A 24,257-nucleotide genomic window follows, 5' to 3' on the forward strand; every position below is an offset into this window, starting at 1 on the left:
CAGCTTGACCACACACAGGCACATGCACTTCCTGGGGTCGGAGGTCAACCCACACAGGAAACACGCTCATACGCGCGCATGCCTTGTCTCCGCCACAGTAGCATGACGCAGACTTGCTCATCAGCAGGAACATGACAGAGCCGACCTCGCCTCATTTCTCTGTTTAACAGTCTGGCTGCCTCCTGTCCTTGTGCTCCTCACCTCTCCTCCCCTCCTCCCCCCGGCTCCCCCCCCTCCATTCAGCGCTCCTTCACTTCCACCTAGAGTAATCTGTGCCATCGGCCCCTCCTCTGCCATCCGTCAGAGCCCTCACATTGTTTTGACATCTAGTTAATTCTGGCCCCGATGATTTATCAAACTCTTATTACGGCCCGCTGAAAGCCTCATTTATTGTCCTGATGTATGGTAATGATAGCCTCGCGCCACCGCCTGCCCTGAATCTTAACCAACGCACTTTTGTCCTCTCTTCTCATCTCTTCTCTCTCTCTGGATCCGTCTTTCCCTCCCCCTGTGTACATAGATGTGCTGGGCTGTTGTCTTCTGCTCAGTGGCTTCGCTCTCGCTACACTCTCCTTTTTGTGTTTGTGTCTCAGGCTCCATCATTTTCTCTCACATGCCTTTTCTTTGGCTATTGTTTCCACTCCTGAGCTGTTCTATCAATGCCTCTATTAATCAAATATAATACCATTATAATGCTGAGAAGTCAGTCATCTCCAGTTCTGTCTCATTCCACCTGTCTGTCTCATTTTGAAATAAAAAGCCTTGATGCTTCCTGGGACAATACTGGAAGACCTCCAGACGCTAAATATCGCTGTCATGTTCCCTTTCTTAACCCGATACGCACACTCAACTCATCATCAGCTGATACACACACTTCAGACGCGCCGCCATTAAAAAACGTCACTCTGTTACCCTGTGAATAGACATTTTACTCTAGCAGCAGATCATCAAATATCGCCGATCTTGTATCACCCCCACAGCCCTGACACAAAAACAAAACACTCCTGCTGAATTATTCAGACTGCGGCAGGATGTTAGGGGCATTAGCCATCAATAGAGTGCAATAAAAGCTGGTGAGAAATCAATGGAGCGAGACTATACCCATTGTCCACAAAGCAAAATCCATTCCTAATGTGTCTGCAGTCATTTAAGTTGAAAGCTTGGTATTTGTTACACTGATGTTTGATGTCTTCCTCTGTGACACCGAGGCTTGAAGGATCTCTGTATAGAAAAAAGGTGTGTTTAAAAGTGACATTTATAAGCAACACTGTCACACAAAGTGCAATGTGTTTGTTTAGGCCACACATGAAGAAGCAATGGAAATATTAAACTGTGTGGCACGATGCATCTATCAAATTAAGTAACTAGAACATTACCTCATTTCACAAACATCTTTAATCCTAAAGACTGTTCATAGCTTGTGATGAAGATGATGATAGTTTAGTAAAAATCTGTACAATCTCAGGAACCAGTGTGTTTTTATTCGTACCTGATCTGGCAGGAACGAACAGATTTAGGCAGAGGTCAGAGTGGAAACGATAAAAAAAACGCCTGGAAAACAGAGGCTGCACCAGAACCAACACAATCTGGCTAGAACGGAAACAGGGCCGCTCACTGAGCAGCAGGTGCGCAGGTGGGTGTGAGGTCAAGCGACGCAGATGGTGAGAACTCAGAGGCAGGTGCAGGTCAGAGGGGGACGGGGCCCACAACGCAGGAGACGGAGACGCAAAGCAATGAGACAGGTGAAGGAGGCAGGAGGAGAAGCTGGAGGCGGAACCCACAAAGGAGAACTCTGCATGCGCCACCATCTAGCAGCATCACATGTTGGTTACTTTTGGGAAATGTGCACACTTTTAGCTTGGAAATAGACGTTTGTTAGACGTGAAGGAGCCGCACAGCTTCCAACTGCGGTGTGTTTGATAATGTTTACTGCGCGGCTCAGTACAGATCCATGAAGCAGCTGTTCTGCTCCAGTCATGTGTTCATGAAGAAGCATCACAGGGAGCTTTGTCCTCTTCACACACTGAGCAACATTAGCCAAACGTGTCGGAGAGCGTCCTCGCCGCCGGAACCTGTGGACGCGTTCCGTTCTGGAGGGCCCCTGGCGTCCTCTCCCCACGGTGCTGCCCCCTGCACCGGCACCCGAGGGGCTTCAAATGAATACTTTATTGGCCTGTAACATTACCTTAATGTCTCCCAGCATCTCATTCAAATGGAGGCTAATGAAGAGTGAAGGCGGGCTGCGTAGCAACACAAAAAACATGATGCTGCAGGTGTGTGTGTGTGTGCGTGCGTGTGTGTGCATCACTCCTGAGAGCAACCATTAGTGCCACTCCTATGGGGCGTATGTGTTAGTGTGTAAGTGCGTGTCCAGGAGGTTACAGAACGTCCGTGATGTTAATGGACAAACGGGGAAATTGAAATCATATCTGCAGACATGTAGAGACGCTTTATGAGCCGCAGAGACTTTCTCTCTGCTTCCTCTTTGTTGCTGCTGAAGGACACGTAGTGAGTGAGGTCAGGCATTAGTACTGCTATCTGATGACTGTGTGTGTGTGTGTGTGTGTGTGTGTGTGTGTGTGTGTGTGTGTGTGTTAGTGCAGAAAAACCAGGAAGCACTAGTTGTAGTCTGTGGGCCATAGCAAACAACATGCCGAGACGTCACCTCTTCTAAGATGTGATTTTTAGGGCTGAGGTTAGAATTGAGTTTTGATTCAGATTAGAGCGAAGATTAGACGTCTGCCTTAAGTTGTGATGGTTAGATTTAGGGTAAGGGGCTAGAGAATTATATCAATGGAGGGCCTCACTTTGACGTAAGTACAAGAATGTGTGTGTGTGTGTGTGTGTGTGTGTGTGTGTGTGTGTGTGTGTGTGTGTGTGTGTGTGCAGTGGTCAGACTATCTATCAGTCTGCTGTCTGCCAGGGCTCTCCATTAGGCCTTGGACCTGAGTGATGGCTGTGCTGCTCCACCACTCACTGCGCCACATGGCCATCTATCTCTCTCTCACACACACACACACACACACACACACACACACACACACACACACACACACACACACACACACACACACACACACACACACACTTGGGGTCTGTAAATGAATGGTACCTGTCCTGCGCTTCACATGTCACCCTGTCCACACACACACACACACACACACACACACACACACACACACACACACACACACACACACACACACACACACACACACACACACACACACACACACACACACACACACTCGTGGGCGGCTCTGTAGTTAGAAGTGACTGCACTTTGCTGGTGACTTCATTAAAGGATATGTATGGTGCCATTAGGTGGCTGGGGGTCACCTCTAGTGTCTACTGGCTGAAGCCTGGCTCACAGTTTCCCTTTGCACACAGAGTCCAGTCATTTGTCTTTCTCCCTCTTTTTCTGTCTCCATCGCTCTCCGCCCCTCCTCTAAAGCATCCATCACCCCCATGCTCTGCTCTCCTTGACCTAATTAAGGAACAGACACCTGATCTTTCACCTTTCAAATGATGTCACTCGCAGGCTTTTTTATCAACATCGCCTCCTCTGCTCTTCTTCTTCTCTTTTCGCTTCTCTCGCTTTCTCACCCTCCCCCCTTGTCCCCTCCTATCTTTTCCCCACCCTGCCATCCATTCATCTCACACCCTGCAATCTTCTGTGTGTGTCTCTCTCTCTCTCTCTCTCTCTCTCTCTCTCTCTCTCTCTCTCTCTCTCTCTCTCTCTCTCACCTTGCCATCCTCCACCTCCTCTACTTCACTTCTCATCTCTCCTCTCCTCAGCTCCTTATTGCTCTATCAATCTCTCTGGCAGAAGATCAATATCAGCACCGCAGCTGCTTTTCCTCCATGCCTTCTCCGTGCCTCCCTTCTCGCTGTCGAGCCCATCTCCTCGTCTGCAGCAGGATCCTTTTCCGTAGGAAACGCAGTCCTCCATTAACTCTCTCCCCTCGCTCTGCTGCTGTTAACCACATACTGCCTGCTCTTTGTTGGGCTGCTATAAAAAGGCTAAGCACCGATTTATGCCATCATAATTCCATATGTTGCATGTGAATTATTCATGATGACTGTACATGTGCCTCATATATGTTTGGATGAATTCTGAAGGATTGAACTTGAAGTTGAATTGAAGCTATTTTGAAGACTGACCCTCCGTGTTTAATGGTTGTAACACAAACAATAGGGATCAGGATTCCCGTTCCCTCTTTGACCCGAAATGAGGCTGCACCGTGGTTTCACCCGTGAGGTGACCACCGTGTTCGCGGCGCGGCGTCCGGACCTGTGGGACCGCCGGCAACCCGCGACGTTCGTGCCAAGACAGCAGTCAGACAAGCTGCACCGCCAGCCTTTCCAATTACAGAGACATTAGCAGGCAGCGAGCAGCAGCTAATTTGACAAGCCGAGATGATGCCCATTCATATCCACCCTGCTTCAGTGGCCCAGGGTAAATATTTCCTCAAGCTCAGTATAAATAGAAAGACAATATTTGAACAGCTGAGAGGAGAGACGGGAAGGAGGCGGATCTTAATCCTTTATATATACATGCGATACATATTCATAAAGTAGCTGGTCCTTAATGTGAAAGTGGAGACGTGCTGCACAGGACACAGCTGGTACCTCATACGCTAGAACCTCCTGGACAAAAGGACGTCCGTGGTTAAAGCTGGAATTCTGGCGTTTTGACTTAGACGTTCTAGGATAATAAGATTCGTAAACAGGCACAGAAAGAAGAGCGGAAAGTGATTTAAACGTTTGTCACTGTTGGACAAAATATTAAACACACATTTAAACACAAAATGAAGTTTGTGCAGACACAGTGGAGGAAATAACTCGATTAACTCTTCTCGCCACAGAATTAGGAGCAACCATAAAGTCAAGTAACTTAACTGCTCTACTTCTTTTCATGCCCAGGTATTTGTGGTGTGAGCTGAGTTGGAGGTTTGCACACTGGGCACTGCACTGTTCCAGTAGGTCTAGACCAGTAAAGCACTTTACTCATCCATGCAATTATGCTGATGTTTATCAGGTACAATGCAGTGTATTTATTTTTTATTATAATTTGCAGCTTTATCCACAAATAGCATCCACATGCTGGGGTTGGTCATGGGACAACTAAAGGCAGTAGACTCAGGACACCTGATGGTTTTCTTTCCAAATGTGTTCTGATGGTTTGAATGTTATACTTCTTCAGCTGCTTCATAACCTTTGACAGAATTGAAGAGGTGAGGCATCAGCTCCAGTAGGTGGATGGTGTCCCAGTCTGCTGGTGCTGATGCACTGGTCTGTCAAATGGACGGATGGATGGAGCAGAGAGGAACAACAGATGTCATGGCCGGCTCTATTAATGTATTACATTCACTTTGTACACTGACTTGCTTTGTGCTTCTTCCTGTCTCCTCTTCCTTAAGTCCCACGCTTGCTGCTGTCGTTCTCTATTTCTCCAGACAAACAGATTCTGCAGCTAGAAATACTCATTCTTCCCTTGGGGTCCCCATTGATCCTGCCAATCACTTCATTTACTGCCTTATCAGGGCTGACTCCCACCTCCTTCCCTGTCGGTCCAGACCCCTATCGATCCACACACGGCCGGGTGCGTGTTCGACTGAGAGCTGCACGCACACACACACACACACACACACACACACACACGGACTGTCGTTAATCTCTGTGACAGACGCGTGTCAGTGCAAGACATGCTGCGTTGTCAGAGAGTACTGGCAGGCGGTCGATGACTTCATGAAGACCCCTCACTCATTAGTCAGTGACCCACAAACGCACAGAGCCACACATGCATTGCTGAGTTTGCTAATGCTGATGCTTCTGGGTCACTAGTTTGACAGAGAGGGTCAGAGCAGAATCCAGTCAGATGAATGTACAGTATGTATGGTCGAAAAAGAGCCGAGCTGAGATTCTTCCTACGACTCCTAACCGAGTGGTTCACAGTTAACCAGTTTGTATTGTTCACCACAAACAAGTGCTTCCCTGCCTGAGCATGCGTCTCCTGCCCCCAGCCATTACTTACATCCAAAAAGGAACAAAGCGAAAGGAAATGGAAAGCCCACTCTGCTTTAAAAAACGAGAGGGCATGGAAGGAAAGCGTGGGCGAGACAAATATCAGCAACAAAGAGAAAAAGGAGAGAGGAGAGGATGTGCGTGGGAGCGGAGGATGAGAGGAGTGGGATGAGAGTAACAGAGACACACAAACGATGATTGATTGTTGTGGAAGTGAACGTAGTGTTGTTTCTTTTATGACGCTGTTAAAAGTGATGAGTCAGCAGAACCTCTGCGTGAACTTACCTTCGCCTCATGGGTGTGTACTTCCAAACGCATGCTCCGCTGATTAGGTGACGTCGTGGGCTAATGTAACAGATCAAATATGGCGTCATCCTCCCTTTCATTTGAATTTGCACACTCTGGATGATGCACACCCTCCTGTGCACCCAGGAATATGGTCGTTAAATAAATAGATGTGAATTCATGAATGCATTACACACAAGCACCTCAAACGTGTTTCATGTCTCATACACAGATGCTACAGGCAGAACTTTGCTGTGACTATAGCTACTGAAAGAATAGCTACTGGTGATGATTTCTTTCAGCTTATTGGGGGCCCAAATAATAAATATATAAATGACATTATGATATATTGTAGCTACACAATCAAATATGTAGTTTTAGTTTTACATAATTCAGTTCAATTCAATTTTATCAATATAGCATCATTTCACAACATATAATAATTTTAACTACATGATTATAACCTGGTTTAGAATTAATGTCACCACAGATGGAAATACAACAAATGTCCTCTCAGTGTGAACAGGCAGTAAAGGGCAGTAGAGGGGGAGAACTTCTAACCAATATGGCAAGAAGGTGTTAGAGGGAAAGTGACCCTGCACATAACTACCTCTTGACTTTTTTTCTCAGAATAATAATAATCACACTGAAGTCCTTGGAGGCCGCTGTGCTGGTGTTCCAACTCTCCCTGCCTCAGCGACTGATTACCTTGACCAGGATCAATGGACAGCTGGAAAAGCCAATCAGCAGAGAGAGTTGGAAAACCAGGAGGAGCGTGACACCCGTGCCCTACAGGATCAAGAATTAAAACCAAAGTTGATCTTCCTTATAATTTATTCCCTAAGATAAAATTCTCGTAGGCCTGATTCAGAAGGGTGTTCGTCACCAGGGCCACATTGACTGTAAGCACTTCCTCTAAAACAATTTTCATTGAGTCCTTGTGTGAAATACAATATAATTGATGAGAATCTGACAGCTCCTTCCAGGCACTGAGACCAAAACAAGCATCAGACATAATCCACTGTAAGAAATGATGACAGTGCTCAGATTTTGGTGCTGCATATAACATGTACTGCTGTGTGGGCTCACTGCAAAAAGTGTGTTGATTCATACATTATAATTATAATAAATTATACATTTTTAATTTCCAATGCCACATATATCAGTAAACTGTGCATTATTAAACGACATACAATGAATGGCCAACAGGTCTGACTACAGCAGCCACAGAGCACATATATAACATACGTGTTGTCCTGTATCTGTATCAGAATGTTCAAATGTTCACAAATCCCGGCGACTTCAGCGAAGTGCTTCTTTTACTCATTCCTCCTTGTGATTCTCTCCTGTGTACTGAGCCGCCTCATCTTCTGCTGAGTTAATACCTCCGGGGTTAATAAATCACCGTTGACACGGTAAGCGGTGGCTTGGCCCGGCCCGGCCCGGTCCGGCCCGGCTCGCGGTCGCGGACGGCCTGTGATTAAAATCGTTTGTTTAAATCTGCGTTTCCAGCCCTGCGGCTCACTTTCTGACATTTCACAACATGGCAAAGCTGTGAAGTTTATGTGCGGTTGGGATTAATCTGTGCGTTCGTCTCCCTGGGTGGGTGGCTTTGGAGAATACATGAATACGGGTCCTGGAAAAATCAGCTGACCCCTCTCACACGCTGCGAGTAGAAATACAAGTCATAAATAAGTCGTACAGTTGATTTCTAGCACAGCAACTATTGCTAAATAATTATTTCATTAGAGGCTCATTGAAGCTTTTATTAGATCGCTGGATTTAGAACAGGTTTCCAGGGCTAGTTTATGTAGCACTGTAGCTAACACGCTGCTAGTGAGTCACTGCGCCGTTCGTTCCCCGTGGCATTTTGTTTGCAGGACTGCACTTCTTTTCATCCATCAAAGTTGAGCAGCTCTGGTTTGCTGCTTTGCTGCTGCAGTGCACACGTGGCTGCGACGGGAGTTGTTTGGCCCTCGGGTGTTTTCTTTTTTAAAACTCTAACATTGTTAGTTAAAATTAAAACAAAATGCAATTATTATAGGTTCCTGCTCACTTGCATGTTGTCAAATCACACTACAGATTCCTGATTTGGGAGTAATCTTTACTACAGACACTGTAGCGGTACATTCATCCAGACGGATTAATCGCAATGCTACGTGAAAATAAACACAATTTCCAACGTTTCATTTGTTGGTTTCAGAAGGTTGCTCATTTCTCTGCAGCCCACCCTGTTTTGGGGCCTGGCTGCCCCTGCAGCCCTGTCGAGCTGCCAACGCTGCCAAAACCCAGGCCCAAACCGTGAGGGCCCCCACCGGCCCCCGCAATGGAAAGCAGATGGCCGCTCTTCTGATGGCAGCCTGCTGCACCGGGCAGTCCAGCAGAGGAAACTTCTTATTCACCGTCATCCATCATCGGGGGCCGCGAGCGGGGGAGTGAAGTGGGGGAAGGAGAGACAGAGTAACGCCTGACACCCGGTGTCTGGCCTCTTTCAAATGCCTTCACATGGCACATTCATGGCTCCCACTCACACACACATGTGAAAACACACCCCACGCTCACGCCCACTCTCAGCCACACTCACGCACACACACATGCACACCAGAGCCAGTGAATATATTCTGGGCTACATTATATGGTTATTAGTGGTATTTTTTTACTTTTCAACAAACAAAGTTAATATATTTTTCTGATCAACCTTTCTGTGGCAGAGAGCGGTTGAGTTTTGGAGAAGAAAACATTCTGTTCTTGAATTCTTGACTCTTTGAAAGAAGTGTTTCTGGGCCAATTATTACAGCAAATGGTGCCCATGCACTGAATTAACCATAAAAAAGTAGGAGGAGGAAGAAAAGGAGAAGAAGAAGAAGAAGAAGAAGAAGAAGAAGAAGAAGAAGAAGAAGAAGAAGAAGAAGAAGAAGAAGAAGAAGAAGAAGAAGAAGAAGAAGAAGAAGATCATTCATCACTGTCAGAGTTGAAAGCAGAGGAGGGAGGACAAGGTGAAGACGCCATGTGGTGGGGCAACACACACACACACACACACACACACACACACACACACACACACACACACACACACACACACACACTGGGAACTGAATGAAATAAATAAAAATGATAAAACGAAGAGAAAAGGCTAATTCCATGCACGCTCATGCAGACGCACATGCATGTCCCTCATGTCTGTGAGCCTCTGACACTAATAAGGGCTGTTGAGGGTTTGACTCCATGCGGCAGGCCGCCACTGCACAGCAGGGATGGCCATTCACAGCCTGTCAACTCGCCCCGCTGCAAGAGGCATCGACAAAGAGCCACAGACTGTGGGACTCTCACAAAAGCGACACAGTGCCGTCAAATGTGAGGCATGCAGGCGCAAAAGGACGGGCGCGCACGCATGCACCTCCCTGTCACCCTGCTGTCCGCCTCCTGCTTCTGGGACAGCAGCTGGCCTGTCGCGTTGTCAGTCACACTGATGAGCGCTCTAGGGCCAAACACTGGCTCTGTCTTCGGACTCTCCACTCCCAAAATCTCCACCAACATCCAGTGTTTTAGCTGCAAACCCGCTTTCAGACTTAAGAAACCCAGGGAGCACCAAGGAGGCAAATCTCCCCCGTCTTATCTTTATGAATGACCCTTAAACAGACTATCAGCATGTTTTGATTTTACAGCTGCTGCTTCACATTTTCACATGACACTGAAAAGCCCACACTTTTCTTGAAGCACTCACAGGTGCTGAGCTTATTTACTGCTCTCTCGCCTCTTTGACTAACATTCACCAGAGAAACAGCTTTTCCACTGAACACAGACAGCAACTGGGCCTCACGCTCACTTCCCAGAATTCCACAGCTGGCACTGTTAAAACCTTAATCAAATGCTTTACAGGCAATATAGTCATGTTATTTTATACATGAAGCTAACCCAGCTCCAAAAGAGACACCGCACGTCGCCTTTTGTTAAGAAATGTTTCACCGCAAGGAATAAAAGACATTTTACAGAACACGGACAATCAGTTTAATTTTCACATTTTAGCCGTATTCCTGTCATCGGCTGAAAGATAAGATAATGACGTCTATTATCCCGCTGATTTAAACCTCTTGAGGGCAATTTTCACTGTGATTGTGAGGTATGAGGCTGTTGTTGATCTCTAAAGTACCCATAATAGCGCTAAAGAATGCCCTTCCGGGTGTCATGGTGATTGTACAGTACAATGCTCGCCAGTGTGTGTATGTAGAGATAAAGAGAGGGAGAACGGCAAAACAAGACAACAACTGAGCTGAGAGCACAGCGAAGCTTCTGCCTCCCACAACTTACCGCACACAGTGATGTAGCGCTGAGTGGACGACAACAGGACGGGTGTCGACAGAGACCACCTTCACCCACTTCACCCGAGTTCAAGAGCGGATTCATCAGACGTGTCCCCCATCAGGCTGTAAAGCTGTGACCTGGTGAGGCCTAAAACCTCAGGTAACTTTGGTCGATTTGAACACACTGAACCAGTGAACCTGGCTTTACTACAATTTGTATAATAAATACAAAGTAATACAGCAAATATGTGATAGACGTCATTTTCAGCATTATTTGTAAGATAAGGATTTGGGGTTATATCCAGGACAATGTAATTGTAACAGTAGAAATTATTTAGATGCAATTGCAGAACAAAATTGCTAATTGTGTAAGTTCATGTTTGTAAAGGCCTTGCAGCCAATACCATCAAACTCTGTGTTGATGAGTGAGCGAAGGATGCTCAGAGCTGGACATTTAATGGACCGCTGTGGACGTCTATAGGAGGAGCAGCATGAAACCTGAAATCACGACCGCAGAGCCCAGGCTCCCCTACTGGGTGGCGGCGCTGATTCAGGCCCGGAGCAGGATCGTCTGTCTCCATTACGGTCGCCGGGCAAATCATCTGGATTCACCCACTCCTCCGCCGCCGCCCACAGGCTCATGAAGCAGGCTTTTCCCTGCTGCTTTTGGCATAGGCGTCCAGCGAGGTGTGTTGTGGGTGGTCGAAGGGTACGAACCAGAGCATATACGCACGTATGCCACTTACTGCTCACTTCCAGTCAGGTCCACCACACAGCCGCTATTCTTAGCACAATGATAGATGTGCAGCATTTGTCTACAGCTGAATAAATGCTGCTGCTCACCACTGCACTTTCGTCTGGGTCCAGATCTCAGTTTTAGTCTTCACTTAATTATAACAGGTATTAGGACATAAACAACACTCTGACCTGAAGTTGGCACAAAGACGACCACCACACCAACGTATGGTCCCGACCAAAGCGTTTCAACAAATATTTGGCCCACGACCTTTGCCCAGAATGGAAAGAGGAGCTAAGTGGATTATATTAAATCTCCAAAGTAACCGGCAGTTAAAGCAAAAAACCAAGCAAATAAAAATTAAATAAAAACGTACAGCAGCGTACCAACAAAGTCCTTGATCTCTATCTACCGCTGCCTTTTGTGCATGAAAACCAAATGTTGTCGTCTTCAGTTTTAGAATTAAACAGTCTCACAGTTACTTGGTCAAACACTTTCTCTGTCTTTTGCTGTTTCATTGACTCCTCATAGTGGAGGAAGCTGCTGCCACACAGTTGTCCGTGCCCTGATTTCATCTTCAACTTTTGTTGAGCTCAGCAACCCGTTACAATGTCATTACAATCTCTGGCAGGTCATTTATTTAAGGGAGGAAGAAGAATCCGCTCATTGGTTCTGTCCACCCGACCTGGTCAGCAAGTCAGTCACATAGAGGTGCTTCCTTAAAAAAAGAGCTGTACCGTAACACCAGTAGCACGAGAACATTGAAGGGTATCAAATGATGAACAAGGCCGCATACGACTCGCAAGCTTCGACAGCTTTCCGTCGGATCTGCACTGTGTAAACATCTCGGCCGTGTTCGGCGCCGTCAAGCTCGTAAGCTGCTAAAAATCCACTAATTAGCAAAAGAAGCAGGGTTCAAAATACGTGAAAAAAGCTTATAGCCTGGAAATAACAGCATTACCCCAGAATTTATCTTTGATGCACGAATTGGTTCTGATATTCTATAGTGTTCTGATGCATCTTGTGTTTAGTACCCCTTACTCAATGTTGGATGCAAAACAATGACCACGGGAAACAGAGCGAAGATGCTGTCACGTGATCCAGTTAGCGCGTGTCTGTTAGCAGTTAGCTCAGAGTCACAGCTGCAGGTGCAACGTCAGGCTACTGGTGTTTGAAATTTACGTCATTATGCATGTATTCAGCTTATGTGAGGCTAGTTTTTGTCTTAGTGCGTGCCAGTGACGTTGCAGATGTAAGACTTTGATTGTTGCTCTGTAGATTTTTAAGTTGTCCTGAACTTTGTGAACATACAAAAAAGGAAAGATTGAGCATCTATGGCCAAACTAATTCCCAAGTCTTCATCCGACCTACAACTGAAAAACGTGTGACGCCCTTTTTTCAGGATGGTGTCTGCCCACTACAGTTTACAGTAATGTAGCCCACTGTAATACTAATACACAAATCGAAAAGGCTGTTGTATAGCTGTTGTCGTGAGCAATCACAGGACCTTATCTAACGGTGAGGATAATGAGGTTACACAGAGAGCAAATTCTATCATGTTGGAATAATGAGATTTAGGCTCGGGTCTGCTGTCCTGGGGTTGAGGACAGGGGAAGGGACACACACACACACACACACACACACACACACACACACACACACACACACACACACACACACACACACACACACACACACACACACACACACACACACACACACACACTTTCTTATCTGCCCCACCTTGCATTTCTGTCTGACATTCATGGGAAATTACATTCAGGCTCACTGTGTGAATAACTCTGAGGCACTCCTCCTCACCCTCCTCATCCTCCTTCCTTGCCTTCCCCCCTTCATGTTCTCCAACAACCCCACCACCACCTCTGACAGGCGGTTTGATTTATGACTCCAATTCCCCAGCGCAGACACATAGGCCACACTCCCAACTATATGTATGTATTTTAGTTCCACCACACCCCTCACCTCCCATTGGCTGCACTCCTCTCCCCTCTCCCTATCTTGTGCTCCGTCTCTATCAGTTTACTGTGCTTCTTTCCCTCTTGCCCCTTCACATACAAACACACGGCATCTCGTGGTGGTGATTGATTATCCTAGCAGGACCGTCTGGTGTATTTTTGATCCTTTTGAAATTGAATCTGCGGGAGCAGCACAGGGAGTGTCTTGTCACATGAGAGCACACATTCTAAACACATTCTATGCACAGACTCGCAGCAGGAAGAGGAGAAGTAAGCAAGTTTGGGAAAAGCAACACAAGCAAGTAGCGCGGAGACTTGAGACTTGACATAAAAAAATAAGCTTAATCAGAAGTTACAGAGTAAAGTGGGAGCAGAACTACTCGAGCACAGTGCTTAGAAATGTGTACAATTACAAGAATAGCTGAAAGCTGATATGAGCATGTGAACTAGTATTTGTTACTTCCTCACAAACTGTATAGGCTGCACGTCATCATGAACCAACCCACAGAGCTGCTCAGCGGTCAACTGTGGAGCACGTCAGCCAGTTTGACTTATCTTAAAACCAGTAGACTTTGCTTTACCGGTCCCCAGTCAGACGTAGAGCCTATCTCGGCCGTCACTAGGCGTCGGGAGACACCCTGCACACGTCACCAGTCCATCGCAGGGCCTCACATGGAGACAGACAACCATTCACACTCACAACATCACATCTCAAGACCACAGGATTCAAGCCACGGCCATCTATCTGTGAGGTAACAGTAAGAACCGCTATGCAAGTTCCAGTTCCTCAAGCAGTATATGCAATATATATGATGGAGCTAAATCTGTCTGTGTCTCAGAGGGGGACTGGGGTCACTCAGAGACATTCATGGATCACACTCATAAGGGACCATTATACACAACATTATCAATACTTTTGCCTGAGAAGCTACTTTCCCTGGTTTCTCAGGGGAAAGCTTTTCCAGCTGCCCAATTAGAAACAGCAAGAGCTATTGACAGAGTCTGGCAAGGGTTTGTGTAATCAGAGGCGGCAACAGATTTAGTTACATGTTGTCATTCATCATTATGGTTTGAGCTGTTTGAGTATTTTTAGTTTCACTCCCACTAATGTATATAATGCCAGAATATATGTACTGTAGCATATTAGGTTAGGTTTCAAAAACTCCACTAACAATTATTATTGTAAACACATAAACCGCTCTAAAAAGATTTTGCAGCATAAAATATGACTTGAATTTTACTAAAGTAATCCAGTAATACAGTCAGATTGTCTCGCATGCTTGTAGAAGTTGCAGTACCTCAAGTTATATTTTGGCAAACTTTATTATGCAAATTTCCACCAGTGACCAACAATAAATATACAGTGATCCAAAATACACCTCGTGCATGTTTTCAGTTATAGTTTAATGTGTTAGTTCAGTGGTTTGCCAACTATTTACTTGACTGTGAGAAGTTTCTCGAACCCCACAGATGAATATTTAGAAAACATCCAGATACCAGTGGACAGTTATTGTTATTCTTAAAAAGCAATTCTGTAAAACTCCACCAGGCTTCACGTTTTTCTGATTTTCTGCAGAACGTGTAATTGTTGAACCTTCAGAATGCAGCGTTACAGAACATGATTTGCGAGGGAAACACGGACAATTCCAGTGTACGTCTGTCGTCCAGATGCCTCGGAGCGCTGGACCTACATTCCCAACTCTAGACACTGTGTTATTTCCTCCAGCAGAGTTAATGTGTCAGTCTGTTTGTGTGATCTAGAGGGACAGACTGGTTGAGACAATAAAAGCAGACCGTCGCACGGATGATGATCTTTAGGCCGCCACAGATATGTGAACTCTGCATAATCACACAGTCTCACATTCAGCTGGTTCACCACAGCGAGACCCAGACACACACTTTCCCATGGTACATTCTTAGAGACAAATCCTCACAGGGGAGAGAGGACATCAGGGTCTGAGAACCAAACTATACTGCATACTGTAATGTATGATATGCGACTATCTACCATGACTCACACAGAACCATACATGTCCAACATGTGGCTGAACCGGCTACAACAGGGCATTGAAATGACAGTAGTGACAGTAATTAAAAGCACATCAATGTGTCCACTGTGTTAAACGTGTAGGAACCAATGGTTCATTTCATTTTGTCTCATTTTGATTTGGTAGATGATAATTCGTATAGTTCCAAAGCTGTGTGGCAGCATTGACCTATGTTTTATCCAACCACTGGTGGCAGGGGAAGCGAGACAGGCAACACAGTCACAGTACATGGGGTTTGTGGCTGACATGAGGTCAAAAATTCTTCATATCACATACATGCTGATTTACATATAGTATAATATGCAATAAATGGAACACAACTCAGACTCAACTCAAATTTGCTCAAGTTCATCATACCCAAAACTGACTAGGGCAGGAAGTAGGGGGGTTGCTATACATACTGTAGGTGATCAGCCGACCTCTGGTTCCATGAGGGATGAGGTGTGATGGCACTTTATATGCGCAGCAAGCTTTAGGGCTCAACAAGATTACATGAATTTAACACATTCTTATCTTGTTTGTACTTAGTGGGACCATGATTTGTTTCCCAACTGCACGGGGAGTGGTGGACAGCTTTGTGGACTGGTGCGGACAGAACCAGCTCCAACTGAACATCAGTAAAACTAAGGCGCTGGTGATTGACTTTAGGAAATCTGGTTGTGCTGTCACCCGTCTCACTATTAAAAAGAGGTGGAGGTGGTGACTGAGTACAAACCTGGGAGGGTACTTGGACAATAAACGGGACTGGAGAAAGAACTTCTAAGCCGTGAACAAGAAGGCTCAGAGCAGGATGTACTTCCTGAGGAGGCTCAGGTCCTTTAACGTCTGCAGCTCCATGTTGAGGATGTGCTATGAGTCTGTGGAGGCCAGTGTTTATCGCTGTGGTCTGTGGGGCAGCAGCATGAATGTAGCAGACAGTAACAGACTGGACAAAGTGATCAGATATATGATATAACACATCATTGAGAAGAAGTCTTTTTTTGCTGGCAGTCACCAACATGCATAATGGCTTCTGTACATAAACAGCCTGTGTACGGTGACAGGCCTTTAAACTACAGAACAAATGTCAATCTGAACAAAAAGTCAACCAAATGTATGAGCATGTCCACTACCAGCTAATGCTTTACAGAGCACATCCAAAGTGGGTGACTGTGACAGTGTGAAGTATCAGCTTTTAGGTGTTCTTTCTCAGTCCTCTATGCTTTATGGTGTAGAGACTGAAATCTAAATCGCACCACTCCCCTCTGATCTTTTCTAATCCTTCTTTTTCCCTAATTTCTAATCTCGCCTGGTTTCCTTTCTCACATTTGATCGTCCTCTCCTCTCCTCCCTGCTCCTCTGTCCACCTACTCACCCTGAGTCATCCATCTCCAGCCGGGCCCAGTCGCTGGCAGCTCCATTGATAGGGTAATCCAGAGCTGATTAATGACCCAATAATCAGAGGGATCCTCAGATCAATCATGGCTGTGATCAATAACCCGCAGCCCCGGCGATCATTAGCCTGCTAGAGTGCATCCTTTATTAGCAGAAAACAAAGTGTGCAAAAGAAAGAGAGCAGATACACAGACAGTGTTTATCTGGAAGACAATGAGGAATGAGAAGCCACGAATGTTAAATGTGAAATATTATTTGGTTAGTTACACATTTGTAAATGTGTAGGTTAGAACACGAGACCACAGAGAACAGAAAGAGTAGTGCAGTGCAGCTGCTGCTTTTCCGACAGTGTCATGCATGCGTGTGTGTGTGTGTGTGTGTGTGTGTGTGTGTGTGTGTGTGTGTGTGTTTGCGTGTGAGTGTGTGTACATAAGTATTACTGTGTACAGACACGTCAATATGTGTATTTGCAATATGTGACAGAGGATCTCTGTCTGTGTGTATCCATACAGGAGTGTTTGTGTGTATTCATGTCCGTGAGTGTGTCAGGAGGGTGTGATGGTCTCTGATTTATGGCCTGTGTCCCTCAGTGCCAGCTCTGTGTCTGCTCTATCATGAACGATGAATAGTCCTCTGTCAGTCCGGCCAGGACTCTCCTCCTCTCTCTCACGGCCCCCGTCAGCTCCCTGCTCGTTCCATTTTTCTTCCCCTCACGCCGTCTCCTTTTCCAATTCCATATTGCAATTAGTCACAAACAAATTTAGAGCAACTGTTTACTTGTTACTATAAATGTTGTTTCTGGCAGCTAGCGACAGAACCGATATGGGTAAGTAACCTCTCACTGAGTAGGGGCTACGTGACTCGTGGCCATTAGAATAAGCCTGTCTGTTGTCAGTCCTAAACCTCACAGGTGCTGAAGCAGGACTGGGAAAATGCTCCGCTGTGGAAACTAACGAAATATACATTACAGTGACAATGGATTCAATAAAACCCCTCTCCGGTATTATCAGTGGCACTGTTAGCTTTGTGTATGTGCAACAAAAATACTATTCAAGATGGCTGGTCACAAAAAAAAAACTCATTTAAACTCAGAAATTAAACACTCAACCTGAATGAATAACAAATTGGAGGGAGCTGAGCTACGACATTGGAGAAGCTGAGGGAACTACAGCACGGAGGCAACAGAGAGCTTTGGCCCCCGGGATCCTGGCGCTAAGAGCACGTGTCTGTCATGTTTACGAACTACACAGTCTGAACATGACTTGGCATTAAGTAAAGAGATTTATTCAGACTGGTTCATGGAATGTGGATTTTAAATTCTGCATAATAATTCTTAAATAAAATGTGAATCATGTGGCAGAATGCAAATTGTGTTCATCTGCTTGTTTGCCATCGTCTCCAGAACGCTGCCTCCTCAAAATAACAACCTGTAAGCTTTTATTTCATTGGCATATTATTTTGCATTTCTATGACAGGGAACCTTTAATGGCCACTCAATGCAACAGGAACAGGAACCTGAACAATTTTAGACACATTTGGCGAAATGTGATCTTGTTCTTTGAGGTTTGCTTTGTCTAAAGCTTTCACATGCTCCATGTTATTGACAACATCTGCTGGTATCAGAATATATTTGAGGTTGCAATGTTGCGTGGCAGCTGTTTGTTTGTAGACGTGCGTCTACATGTGTTAATGAGGAACAGAGTGTGTAAAAAAACAGTGTTCTGTGTAGTACAGCGTGTTCGTATTCATACATAAGCATGTAATGTTTTTGTGTGCAGCCAAATGAGAGTGCGTTTGTGAGTCTGTGCTCTGATGTAGCAGCCTGCTGTGTGCGCTCATTTATGTGTAATGAATGCTTATAAGGCTAAACAGATGGTGTGTTAACACGGTAAAATATGATCCAACGCCAGACAATATGGTGGCGCGCTGGTGTTTACAACACACACATTACACCCTGGGACAGCGGAGCAGATTCGGAGCAGCCTAGCGTTTCCTAACTGAGCCAAGTGGAATAAAAAACACCCTCCACATACTTTTTTCTCTTTTTGCTCACTTTGTGAACTGCCACACAGGTACTACATGTGTTAGATTGTTTTCCCAAGAGGAACATATTTCAAGTGAAGTCAAGTAAAGTAGGCTTTTTTTGTCATTTCAAATATATAGTACTGTTCAGTACACAGTGAAAGAAAACAGCGTTCCATCAGGACCAAGGCATAACATAACATAACATAACATGTACACATAGGATTGGCTGTTGTAGTTACATTTGTTACATTTGACATGTAACAATTAACAATAAATGCATTCCATTAAACAAACAAATCATTTCATTATCTAAATGCTGGTATGCAGACTGCATCTACTGGGTGTAGTTGTTGCGAAACATACCTTTGTTTAAATGTTATAGAGCTGCTGATATAAACCATAAGATGGAAGCCAAAAGTGAATACAATGAGATGAAAAGCGTTAAAATATACCGGTGTATAATATAACAGGTGTTTTTTTGCACAGTCAAGAAAGGCAATTTGTAAATCATTATTAGATCAGTTCTCTGATTTATCTGATATTTTCCCATATGAGAGCAGCTTTAATATGATTGCTACTGTGATTAATATAAATCAAACAGCTCCTCAGTAGTTGCAACACCACTACAACACCACTACCCTTTCTGATTCTCAGTGACCCAGCTGAGTCATGACAACTGCAGTTCATCTTCTAGTGAAGGTTTGACTCTAGAAGAAAGAAAGTCATGACACAACTGTCAGTAAACCTTATAGAGACAGCTGGTTTGACCACAGAAAGGCAGATGGCGGCTTGCTTGACAACAGCAAAACACAGGTCACGAATAGGAAGCAAAGTTGTGATGTCCTTATATTCAATACAAGATTAAAATAAAACTCAACTAATTCCTGCATTTGCACAAAAAAAGAAGCTTCACATATCCAACACTCAATAAAAACAGATCTCTCCCTGCTGTCAAAAAAACACAAAAGCACCAACCTGTCCCTTTAGGGGTTCCATAAAAACTCCAGCAAATCTCCCGGTTCATCACTATAAGGTATTGGGCTCGGACCTTATGTCCTTTCATTGGATCTATTGGTAAAACCAGATGTTAAACATTGATTCATGTAGCTTGTTGTAGCAGTGTTGTACCAATCAATCACATTCTACTCTGTTTCGTGGCTATGGCAATAAGCACTGCATTAGAAAAGTGTCAGCTGCGTGTGATTTATAGTTTGCGTTCTTTGTGCACTTCATTTTGTGAAACAGTCTTAATAAACACGCACTAGATCAAACTCTGACGACTCATTCACCCAGTTACTTTCATAACTTTAAAATGTGCTAGCACTGTTCATTTGGTATGTGGGTTCCACAGATGTGCAAAGACAGTAATTTAGGGGTCATTACATGTGATTGTCCAACGCCATAAAGAGTTTTCATGTATGTGAAAACCTTTTTGTTAGAACTCTGTGTCTGACAGCCATTTTTACACTCTTCCTCTCCTAGAGTTGCTGGCATCTACTTAGCTTGTTGTGCATTAGCACAACAAGCTAACATTAGCAGCGCTAATACAGTGTTAATCCTGTTAGCAATGTATGCTATCGCACCTCAACATTCCAACACAAACACACAGGCATCAGCTTGTGACTTTACTTCACAGGACCAGCAAAAACCATAGACAGTTTACCCAATATATTACTTATTCAGTGTATGTGAGGATAAACAATGGCAGAGACAGCAGTAGCGCTGGCAGCCTGACTGTAGCTGGGGCAGGTACAGAGAAAACCAGGCAGCGCTAGTTTTCATCTGTGGCCACACAGTTGAGAATGACAGTATGTGTTCTTTTAATCCATATTTGGGGGGGGGCATTTGAACTATCTTCTTAGTTCTTTATTAACAATCCAACACATTAGGATTTGTTAAATATACTCAAAACACCCACCAGATCACCCATATAAACCAAAACATTCTTTTCACAGGACTCTTTGTTTTCACAGGACTCTTTGTGTGTGTTAGTCATGACTAACACACACACACACCTTTCTGTCTGGAACATGCTTCATGGGTAGTTCAGGGAGCTCGTGATGAAACCAGCAGGTGGTGTTAAATCCCCAAAGCCCCGCCCACACATCCTGATTGGTTGGGGAATGTAAAACAGCCTCACCTTGCACAACCTTGGTTCAGGAGACTACACTCTAAGTAGGCCAAAGACAAGGCTGTCACACGCTGATTGAGTATAAAACTTAGCATTTGAGAGTCAAGATTCCTTCATGTTACTTTGGTGCCAGAGAGGCAACAGGGGACAAGTGTTTATGGTGATTTAAAACAGAAAAACACAGGCTTGGCTGGGCTGCACAGGCCTCTATTGAAGGATGCCAACCTAAAACTAGTGAGGCCTGGATCGTGTCAGCAAACACACCAAGAGTCAGAGCCGACGCAGACACACACACATCTGCACACACGCACCCGCCACCGCTCAATCTGGACTGATCTCGCCCCATGTAGCATTTTACTATGCAATCATCAAAGCACCATTAAATCAGAAGTGACTGCCAATAAATGAAGGAAATTGCGGCAGGGATTACGATGTTTGCATGATAAGGGGTTTGGGGGGGGGGGTGGGTGGTAGATAGGCTAGGCGGATGAGGGGGTGTAATCGGGGGGCATCACAAGATTTATGTAGCATTTACTGTGGAGCAAGTCGTAAAGTGTAATTACAGGGGGAGTCGACACACCGCAGAGCCGCGGCGCAGCAGGCTGACTGGCAGGAAGGCGAGGAGACAAGTGATCAAGGCCTATTCATCTGCGCTGTCTCTCCGTTTGTCTCCCCTCTTTTCTTTTGGTCTGTCTCCAAGCAGCGCCGCGTCCATAAATCAGCTGCAACAAGTACAAAACCCAGCGTCAAAACCGGCGGAGCCTCGTCACACGAAGAGCTCCGTGGGAACAACACGGTGCAGACTCGCAGAACAGCCTCCCAACTCAAACACAGACAGAGGAGACAATGACCTTAAGGTTTTAGAGCCAATGCATGTACTGCAATGCAGTTGAAAATGTTGTTGAAGTGTTTATTACTGAGTATCTTTGGTTGGGCACTAAATCACTGGAACCCCTACGTCCTACTGTACATACTGGTCATCCATGTTATAACATACTTCCTACTGTACCTTTTATCTTCAACAGGACCTTTGTTTGCACCAAACCTCCATTTTGCTTTGAATGTTGACTGAGTATTTAATTTTCCTTAATATTGCTGCTTTAGCGAGTTCACTGCAGCAATTGACTTACAATGTCAAGCCTCATGTCAAATCCACTATTGACCTTTCTTTTAGCCCTGGTTGTGTCTCCACCTGCTCCTGAGGGAGTGGCGTGGGTTCTCATAGTAGCCGTATTATGCTTAACTTAGGGAATTTGTTGTTATCTTACAAAAAAGTTAAGATTTATTTGAATAAACTCTTACAGCTTCAGTACTAATGAAAACAGGTGCGTGACATCAAACGAATTAAACATGTGACTTTACAGGAAATGACATCATGAAAATAACAACATCAAGAGGAACGTGGTCAAAACAAAACAAAACAAAACAAAACAAAAAGGGCGGTGAAATCGTCACAGTTACAGTTGAACCACGAGGTGGCACATCCTCATATAATCTAAATAAAAATCTGAATTAAATTCTGCACATTAAGTTTTGTTTTAAAGCACGACGACCACAAAGTACATCTTTATCTTTTCACACTTAAAAATTTGTGTTGCATTCAGTCTAGACACATCTTTATGATGTACTTACCTGAATTAACACTTTATAATAAAACCGAATGACTGTTATCGGCATGTCCATTTCTAATCAAGGGATAAAATATAACGGGGAATAAAGTTTGAGACACAATCAGGTAAAGAACAAGGAAACTGAAGAGTGTCATTTGAAATATTATCGCATGTCTTTGAAGTTCCATAGTGGAAAAAGAGAGTTTGGGAGATTCCTTCATATTTGCATATTTGCTGCTTTACAGTATGTGACACGTGGGTTTGTTTACAAGACATTTTGCGTTGGTTCTCAGGGGAGAAGAGGCCGCGAGAGAGCGCTAAAGTGGGAGATCCACAAATTGAACAGGGAAAATCCCCTGAGATTTATGTCAGTGTTTACGGTTGCTTCTCCAGCCCTTCACTCACAGAGGCAGCGCCTGGACAATAAATCATCCTTAAAAATAGATACACAGACCCTTTGAACTGGGCCCAACTTCACCTGAATGGAGTCCGTATGTGCGCTGGCACAGCAGCACATTCCCGACAGCGTGTGTTAGTCATTTTACTGTCTGTATCTTGTGCCTCCTAGGAATAATGTTGTTGAAAGCTGATCAAACTTGCCTGGTACTGTATGAACATCTATGCTGCTCATATAAATGCTACCCATTTATTTGTATGTGCCTTACAGATTGCTTTTGCTTTTTGGATACTGTAACTTCATCCTCATTTCATTGTAGCCCTGGACTTGAAGACTTCTTCACGTTGTCCAGGTAGAGAGATATAAACATATATGAGGACTTCAGCTCATATTAAGTCCCTCTGGCCTGCTCTTCAACCCACTGCAGTGACCCTGGTGGAGGATCTGAGGTCAGAGAGAGATCAGGAGGGTTGTTCTGAGGTCAGCCTCAGTCCAATAAGCTGCTGAGCCCACCCTTCATCGTCCTCCTCCTCCTCCTCCTCCTCCTCCTCACATAAATCATTTTCCTACTCCCTGTCCTCCTCACCAAGGCCGTCCCAGGCTGCACATGTTGTTTTTCTCTGTTTACTGTCATCAGTCAGTCTCTCTCTCTCTCTCTCTCTCTCTCTCTCTCTCTCTCTCTCTCTCTCTCTCTCTCACTGTCTCACACACACAATCGCACACACACACACACACACACTGAAGAACTCTTGGCCCTGCTGTTCTGTAATGTCACAACTGCCAGAGAGCTCAGAGGGAGAGAGCTTTCAACACATAAACACACAGGTAGTGAGAGAGACAGAATTAACCTGCTGTTTGTCTTGTCATTAGTCTTCTAGGTGGCAGTTCAGGACCGCTTCGCCACAGACACACACAGCTGGCGTGTGGACTAAACAGTGATCTCTTATTCTGTGAAAGGCCAAAGCTCTCTCCAAACACAGCACTCGTCCGCTGTCATCGCTCCTATTCTTGCTCCCCTGCTCTCCAAACACACGCAAATATAAAAAGAAAGCGTCTCAATAAAAACAGGCGTGAGGAAGCTTCCATATTTGGTGTGAAGCATTCCAGTGGGCCGGTCTTCACTGTGGAGCCAACGCCTTCTCAGTGTTGCACAAGTCTTTTTATACTTTAAAGTAACAAACATCAAATCGGTATTTAATTCAAGTGTGATGAAATCAAATTTTAATAAAATGTGTATTACTTCAATACTTACTGTAAATTCAGTCGGAGAAATCACTACAGCAAACTCACCCGAAATGTGAATCTATACAGTAGTTGATACTAAAGTGATTGTTAGTCTTCAACTTC

Source organism: Betta splendens, chromosome 9, assembly GCF_900634795.4.
Source record: "Betta splendens chromosome 9, fBetSpl5.4, whole genome shotgun sequence".
Lineage (NCBI taxonomy): Eukaryota > Metazoa > Chordata > Actinopteri > Anabantiformes > Osphronemidae > Betta > Betta splendens.